At 40.9% G+C, this 7,601-nt stretch overlaps 1 pseudogene; it reads right to left on the minus strand.

The window, feature by feature from the left end:
* Nucleotides 1–3,275: 3,275 nt before the first annotated feature.
* LOC132779661 (26S proteasome regulatory subunit 8 pseudogene) lies at nucleotides 3,276–6,376 on the minus strand (annotated as a pseudogene).
* Nucleotides 6,377–7,601: the final 1,225 nt, after the last annotated feature.

Consider the following 7,601-nt stretch of genomic DNA (forward strand, 5'->3'; position numbering starts at 1 on the left):
GGTTCTATTTTCCCCAAACTCCACCAGTGTTCACATTTGGGCATATTGAGTATTCGTGTAGTTTGGTCCAGATCCATCATTGTTTGAGTGCACATTGATCTCTGGATGTAGATGAACTACAACTCCAAAACCAAAGGACACTGCCCACCAAACCCTTCCAGTACTTTCTGTTGGTCATGGGAGAACTGTGTGCCAAGTTTGGTTCAGTTCCATCGTTGGTGGGGTTCTGAATGCTCTTTGATTGTAGGTGGACTATAAATCCCAGCAACTACAACTCCCAAATGACAAAATCATTTTTTTTAGTGAAGGACATACATTGGGTTGTTAGGTGTCTTGTGTCCAAATTTGGTGTCGATTCGTCCAGTGGTTTTTGAGTTCTGTTAATCCTACAAACGAACATTACATTTTTATTTATATAGATACTTGGCATTGCCTGGGTGTCATTGGGATTCGGGAACACTGCCTCTTTGCTTTCATCCCTACTATTTCTTTTCTTTCCCTCATATTTTTCTTTCTTTCCCTTCTTCCTTCCATCCCTCCCTCCTCTCTCCCACCTTTCTCCATTCCTTCCTTTCCCTTCTTTCTCTCTGTCTTTATTTCCTCTCCTTCCCCTCCTCTTTGTCATGTATCATGTTCTGCAGTTGATGGTGGTTGGTGGTAGTAGGCCTAGCAGTTGGTGATGGAAGGGTTAATGTAAGTCTTAGTTCTAAAGGATTGAGTAATATGTAAGTAAAAGTTCATGGGTGAAAGCAATTAAGGGTGGAGGTATGCAAGAGATGGGTTGCAGCTGGGTGTTTCTGGATATAAGGAGCTAGCCTTGGAACTGATCTTTGGGAGAAAAGTATTCTGTCACAATGCCAGGGCTCTGCCTTATTCAGGTAGAGATGAAACAAACTCCCAGTTTGTGTTAAACAATTTAATTAAAAACAGCACTTACTTTCTTGCTGTTTTAATAGTTCAAAACATAAAGATAATACTCAGCCACAGAATATAAAACAAAAACAGCAAACACTGTTGCAGGTTCAAGATAACTCTGTAGTCAAAAGGTCCAGTCCAGTGGTCAAACACTGAAAGTTCAATAAGCAAAGTCCAGGGATCAAGAGTCTATACTGTAGTCAAAAGTCAGCCCAAAGATTCAAGGTCCCAGGATTCCAAAGGTTCAGGAGACAGGTCAGGACACCAAAAAATTCACAAACCTGGGGGGAAACCAGCAGCATCTACCACCAAAATAAGTCATATACTTTTCTCCCAAAGATCAGTCCCAATGCTAGCTCCTTGTATCCAGAAACACCCAGCTGCAATCCATCTCTTGCATACCTCCACCCTTAATTGCTTTCACCCATGAACTCTTACTTACAGATTACTCAATCCTTTAGAACTAAGACTTACATTAAACCTTCCATCACCAACTGCTAGGCCTACCACCACCAACCACCATCAACTGCAGAACATGATACATGTCTCTTTCTCTCTTCTCCAGCTCTGAGAGGTCCTACCTCACAATGTCTCCATAGCAACATAACTCTTTTTGTGGCTCTTTCCTTCCTTTCTCCATTCACCTCATATATATATCAGTTTATTTCCAGGAGACATCACAGAAGGTCAGTTCACCTAGCAACAGGCCCGTAGCCAGGATTTCGTTTCGGGGGGGGGCTAAAAAATTTTTCAGGGGGGGTTTCGGGGGGGGGCTGAGTTTTGGGGGGGGCTGAGTCTGAGTGAAAGAGGGTCTAGCCTAGCAAACCTCTTGTATCATTACCCCAATACCCCCATGCATATGGGATATATTGAGTATGGTGATCAGATCATGATATGAATAAACATAACAGTTTAAATAATGCACCAGTAAGGCCTTTTCGCGAACCACCATGAGAATTTCGGGGGGGGCTGAAGCCCCCCGAGCCCCCCCCCCCTGGCTACATGCCTGCCTAGCAATAGTATTTGTGGTACAAGCATACATACATATTTTGACTTACAGTAGAGTCCCACTTATCCAACATAAATGGGCCAGGATAATGTTGGATAAGCTAAAATATTGGCTAATGAGGGATTAAGGAAAATCCTAATAAACGTTAAATTATGTTATGATTTTACAAATTAAGCACCAAAACATCATGTTTTATAACAAATCGACAGAAAAATCACTTCAATACACAGCAATGTTATGTAGTAATTACTGTATTTATGAATTTAGCACCCAAACATCGCAATGTATTGAAACAGTTGAGGATCCGGGTGTTGGATAATACAGAACGTTGGATGAGCTAAGTTTGGATAAGCAAGACTCTACTATGGATAGATGGATAGATGGATAGATAGATAGATAGATAGATAGATAGAGAGAGAGAGAGAGAGAGATTTCTCCAAGCACATGATTCAAGAAGGTGTTTTGTTGTTATTATAGTTGTGTGCTTCCAAGTTGCTTCCGACTTATGGCGGTTCAAATTCAGGGTTGGTTCAGAAGTGGATTTGCTTTTGCTTTCCACTTAAAATACTCCAGTTTTAAAAGCACTTACTGTAGAGGTTAAAACAATTACACTTATGTTGTGTTTTTTTTAAAAAAAAACACAGGTCAAATAAATACACAAATTAAAAACAGCATTCAAAAGACCTTTTAAAGCATAATAAATTACAAACACTATCGCCTACCCCCATTTAAAGCTCTGTCTGTAGCAACGTTCTAAAATCCTTCCTTAAATAAAAAGGTTATTTCCTGTCAGCAGAAATACAACCAGAAAGAGCATCGTAACAGTAGCATTGTACTAATTGATTTGCAAGAATAATTTGGAGGACCCTGTCGAAGACCTGAAATTAAGATATGCTACATCCAAACCATTCCCTTCATCTACCAAGCTTGTAACTATTAACAAAGAGATTAGTAAGGGCAGAAACAAGCATTCTCCTCAACCATAGTTTAAAAGGGCAATTTTTCCAGATTATAACTGCCAGCATAGGCACTGGCAATGATTTCTGTATGTTGTAGGAGTTTTTCCAAGCACTGGCAACTCTCAAGGATGCTGCAGTTACAAAACTGCAATGCCAGAATTGCTGCTATGTAACTGCAACATCCTTCCTGTCAAGGGCTTTTGCTCTAGTCCTCAATACTAGCAGCTACCTAGCTGCCTAATCCAGAATCAGATCTTCTCTGAACTTCCTTTCAAAGTAAAACTCTATTTTTTTTAGTAACACTCAGTTTTAATAAGAGGAAAGGGGGAGTGTAAATATTACAGCTGAGACGTATGACCTGCAAAGACAGGCAACGCCTGGATTGGGCAGCAGCTGGTTTTTATTTCCAGAGCTTTTTGATAGACATATTCTTCTCACTGTCCTTTTGCATCACCTTTGTTACAGCCATTTCGAAGTCTTCTTGAGTTATGTGGACACTCCTCTCTCTCAGCGTGTACATGCCAGCTTCTGTGCACACCCCTTGACATCAGTGCCTGAGGCCCCTGGCATCAGCTCTGCAATCTTCTGCAGATTTATTTATTTATTATTTGAATTTATATGCCGCCACTCCCCTGGGGCTCGTAGCGGCTTACAAGAACAGGCTAAAATTGAACACAATTTAAAAACAATTTAAAACAATTTAAAAACAGCAATCAAAGATCAAAGGCCCATCAAAACAGATATGTCTTACATGCCCTGCGGAAAGCTGATAAGTCCCGCAAGGCATGGACTTCAGGTGGCAGAGTATTCCAGAGTGATGGTGCCATTGCTGTAAAGGCTCTGCGTCTGGTTGCTGTTAGATGCAAGGTCTTGACACTGGGAATTTCCAACAAATCTTGGTCTTCAGAACAAAGGGATCTTTGGGGTTGGTAGGCGGTGAGGCGGTCCCTCAGGTACATCGGCCCCAGACCATTCAAGGCCTTAAAGGTGAGTACCATCACTTTGAAAGTGCTCAATTGGTAACCAGTGCAGCTGCAGTAAGATTGGTGTTATGTGGCATCTCATCGGAATTCCCGCAAGAAGCAGCTGCATTTTGTACCAACTTGAGCTTCCGGATCACCGACAGAGGAAGACCAATGTAGAGGCCATTACAGTAGTCCAGTCTTCAGATGACCGTAGCCTGGATCACCGTAGCTAGGTCATCCCTGGACAGATAGGGGACCAGCTGTCTAGCCTGCCGCAGATGAAAAAAGGCGGTTCTGCTAACGGCGGAGACCTGGGCCTCCATCGTCAGCGGATTGATTCCTTTTGTCAGGTTCATCTTCCAAGAATGAATCTTCAAGATGTCCAATTGGGCCTCTTGATTTGGAGGAGGAAATTCAATTTTTCTGTCAATGCGGCTAGGACGAAGGAGAGCTGAATCCAAAATGTCTATGGGGTTGGTTGCCATGATTACCTTTAGGTTATTTGTGGAATCAAATCCATACAACTGGTTAAGGAGCTCCAACATTGTGCGGTGCACCTCACTGTCCCCACGAGATTCCCCCCCCCCCAATCAGGTGGGAAGAGCCAATGTAATCAATGTCATCCATGAAGATGATGGAGGGAGCATGCTCCCGGGCCATGACAAAGAGCTCACACACCATCCTTGCTCCCTTCCCATTGAACTTCTGCACAATCTCAGAGCCAGAGACACAGATGAAGGTACAGTCAGTATGATAAACCACTGCTCAGACAAGCAAAGTTTTCCTGTACCAGGAAGTCCATACAGCAGCACACCCTTGGGCTGAGCAATGCTTTAATTTATATAAAGGGTAAATGCCATAACAATTGTATATGGGCTGCCATAACAATTGTATATGGAGGTGTCACTCCAAGTATCTGATGAAATGAACTGGAGTCAACAAAAGCTTAGACTGGAACTTTCTTTTTCTCAGTCTCAAAGATACTACAAGATCTCATTATATCTTTATCACTTCTAATGGACATCCATCATTTGGATCTATTACAGGAAAAATGTACCTTTGCTTGGTACCATCCTTATTTCTTTCAATGACATAATGCTTGAAATGTCAATAGCCAAATTACGAATTACATTTTTTGGAACAAATATTTATTTGTGCATGTAACTGTTGCTGTTTTAAGAGCCTTGGAACCAGGGCGGTGTAAAAAAAAAAGCGAGTTCTTAACTGGGTTATTAAATATTGAATTAATGTATTTATATTTATATCCTGCATTTATTTTTGTTTTCTATAACTTTAAATAGCTGATTAGAAGATGGGTTTGTGGCAAGCACTTCATTGGCATGATGCTTGTTAAATCATTTATTATTTTTTGATCTGTGAAGTAATTTGTGAGATAGCAGCAGCTGTGGGATGCAGCTGGAGTGATGAAGAAGACAAGGCTTCTGCGCAGCAGCTAATAATAGGACAAGGGAGAGAATTTCAGGAGGTATAGTTTGCCATCCATGTGATCTTTCATAGTTTCTCCAACACAGTGTATGGTGTTGGGGCTTAAGAGATGCTGAAGGAGAATCCTATGGTCATCCTTCTGCTTTTGCAGTTTTCACTTTTGTGAATTTGCAGTTTTGATTTGATTTAAAAGTTCTTTCTAGAGATCTATAGGTCCACCAGTGTGACTTTATGGTCAACCTCCTTCAATCATGCTGGAAGATTTAGATTTCTAGAAAAAAAAATATCTCTAGGAATCTCTAGTTTCTCTGACGCAGTTCTGTGATCAGCATCCTGTTGACCAACAGTCATGCTTGAAGACCTAGAAATTCTTAGAGAGTTGTTCTCTTAGGTAAAAAAAAAAACCCCCTAGCAATTGCTTTATAGTTAACCACTTTCTACTCCTTTGCTCCTAATCTCAGTGAATATAGAAGGCTGATTGTAGTAACTGAGAAGAGCTTAAATCTTGCAGTTTTTTGGAGGGCACAGGATGGAGATGCCAGCCCTGTGCTAAGCCATACTATGATGTATTTTTAAAAATACTATATATGCATGGAATCTCCTATCTCCCTGCATGCCGTATTCAATACTGGCCTTTGAGCCTGCATGATAATTAGTGTAGTTGCTGGTGCTCAGCAGAGAGAAGGGCCAAAGGCTGACGATAGGAGTGTGGAATGAAGGCACATAAATGGAGAACGTTCTCTCCATGAGATCTCCTCTGACAAGACACTTTTGTAAGCGCACTGTTCTTTTAGTTCCAAAATTAGCCCTGTGGCATGACATGTTGGGTGCGTTCAGGAACAGAAAAAGATGAGAAAAGAGGAATGGGAGAAAATGAGAGCATGGAATGAAGAGATGTTCAAGAAATATGACAAGAGGTATAGGATGGAAGAAACCTAGCTACTGTGCAATTGAGAATTAAAAGTATATTCCCAAGAAATCTAATACTTCTGCAAAACCTCAGCACAGGCACTGCCTCCTCCGCACAGATCCTTCTCAAAGTAAGAAGGATGGAGGGGGATATACATGAGGGAAAAAGACATGTTACTTTCAATGTAGACTAATGGCTGCCATGTCAGGAAGGTGGTGAATAAAACTCTAGAATTTAGGCCAGACTTTAAAGGATCTGTCTAATGTACTGGGCCCATTTTGGGGATCGAGTTCAGCATTTTGAGCAGCGCCTTTAAAATTCAGACTAAAACGCAAAGTAGATTCAGCATCCCAATGACATGAAAGCCACTCCAGGTACCAGTACTGCTATAATGTAGTAGTTGCATTCTTTAAAGTATTTGAGTTGTAGTAAATTGCTAAAAAATTACAACTCAAGTCAAAGTTGTCTTGATGGCAGTTAACAACGTTTGTACCGTGGTTCTTTGAATGTTGAGAAGCTCCAAGGTTACCCTGTGTTCAGATTGATTTGAAAGAAGGTCACGGAAGGCATCAGCAACTTTGAAATATATCTGTCTGGTTTCAACAGATTGTGAAGCATAGGTCAAAATTTACAGCTTAGACACCACAATAGACAGCTCCCAAATTTTCCAGAGTTCCTGTTTTATATTCTGATCCTTTCACCCTATTTCTCCGCTCTATAAAATATAGGCTATTTTTATTTATACAGAAAAAGCTGGACATTATTATCCCCAGAAAAGGGAAGGCGGAGAAGACAGAGGAAGAGAGGTGTACCTATTACAGAATAATCACTGGCGAAGACTATAGTCATGTAATCTCCTTCCCCACTCTGCCAGGACCATTAAAGAAGTCTCCAACAATCCTGCTGTGACAGTTGTGGCAAGACCAATTTTTACAATTAAAATCACATAATTAGAAGGGGTCTCCATACGAATATTTAGAGGGGTAATGGGAGACACGAGGCTCTTTAGATGACTATGACTTCTATCATCTTGGCTATTGGCCAAAGTCATGGGAACTGGATTCAAAAACCTCTGGAGATGAATAGGTTTCAATCTCTGTGGTATTCCAAATCTAACGTCATAACAATATTGTATCTGTTTGTTTTTTCATTGCTGGAGAAACCTCCCTCCTTCCCCCACAACTAAGCTGCTTTTCCTTCTCTTCTTCAATTTCTCCTCCCTCTGCCCTATTTTTAATTGATCCTATTCAGTCAGCGCTCTTGTAACCTGGTGAGTCTACATATTGAATTATTGTTCTCCCTTTTTGCTATTGTTTGTTGTGTTTTAAGTAGAGGTGGATGCAACCAATTCTTCTGACAGCATACACTTAGAAAGAAAGAAAAAATAGACATTTTAG

Source organism: Anolis sagrei, chromosome 6 (genome assembly GCF_037176765.1).
Source record: "Anolis sagrei isolate rAnoSag1 chromosome 6, rAnoSag1.mat, whole genome shotgun sequence".
NCBI lineage: Eukaryota > Metazoa > Chordata > Lepidosauria > Squamata > Dactyloidae > Anolis > Anolis sagrei.